Raw genomic sequence first — 1,348 nt, 5'->3', positions numbered from 1 at the left:
TCTTCAGAAGTTGTCGGAACTCAAACTGCTTCGTTAGTTAGTTTTCGTCGAGGTCATTTTCTAGAGTGCACTCGCAGGGTGGAGGCCGAGTTAACGGAGGGTCCGAAGGTTCAGCGCCGTGTCGGAGATAGAGGCGCCTCGGAGAGGAAGCAGAACCTTTACTGCTTATCTTGACAGAACTCTCTGGTCAGCAGGACGTATGGAAGCAGGAAGCGGGTCTGCTGTACGTCGACCACCTCAGAACGTCCACGGCTACGAGCTGCAGGCCGCTATCGTCGCTCACAGCTTCCTGCTCCACACCGAAAACTGTTTAACAAAGGAAGGCGGTGATTATTAAAGACACATGGAGGGACAATATTCACGTCTTTCACTGAAAGTAGCCATAAATCAAAGATAATTCACCTCAATTACAGTCACGTGAGCAGGAACATGAAATAAATCGAATTAAATCCTCAAGATTTAAAAAGTGTGACTTACAAATGTAGAGACTGTTTAAGTTGAAAATGAGTTGAATTGATAAAATAATGTGGCATCGACTTATTATTGTGATTTAAGAGACAAAATGAATGAATTGGTTTGATTGGTAACTGAATTAAGCTCAACAGATTATAGTGATTCCAGACGTAGATGTAAACTCATTTCAAAGAAAAGTCAGTTTTATGTTTTCAGGATCTGCTTTGCCCAAAAGCAAAACATGATTTTGTCATCAGAGTTCTGCGTTTCTTTCCTTTTCTGCACTCTGTAGTTCTACTTGATGAAAATGACACAAAATTAATAAAACTAAAGGAGCAGCAAACTGAATTTTCGCTCTTTAATTAAACAAAAAACTTAATTTGGTTGGAATCGTGTTAATCTGCTAGAACTCTTTTTTTATTATTTGTCTAATTTGACATTTGTTTAAAAAGGTCAGACACAAAGTTATTATGATTATTATATGATGTTTTTTGCACATAAACATCTTCTCCTCTGTGTCTGATCTGGCTGCAGACTGAAGCCCAGCGATGCTCTGGAGGCTCCCGGGTCGTCCTGTACCGTCTGTGTGATTCATAAATCCCTGCTAATGCACATCAAGCAGCTTTGCAGCGTTCCATAAGTGATCGATCAGACGGAGGACTGAAGCTCCATTATCAGCCGTCATCAGGGCAGATTATCGCCGGGACTCGTGAGGTTTATCGGATCACTGGAAGCATCATGAGGCCCGGCGCTGACCGGAGCCTCATGATGCGATTCATCCAACTACAGCTGCTGTTGGAGGCAGCAGCTCTCCTCTGGCTCCAGGTTCACTCACAGCCAGGTGGGTTCTGCCCCCAGCTCACCTGCAGCTTCACTGATCAGCAGAAACTTTATT

This window comes from Stegastes partitus, unplaced genomic scaffold (assembly GCF_000690725.1).
Source record: "Stegastes partitus isolate 25-593 unplaced genomic scaffold, Stegastes_partitus-1.0.2 Scaffold702, whole genome shotgun sequence".
In the NCBI taxonomy this organism is placed as follows: domain Eukaryota; kingdom Metazoa; phylum Chordata; class Actinopteri; family Pomacentridae; genus Stegastes; species Stegastes partitus.
Note: the sequence above shows the minus strand (reverse complement) of the source record.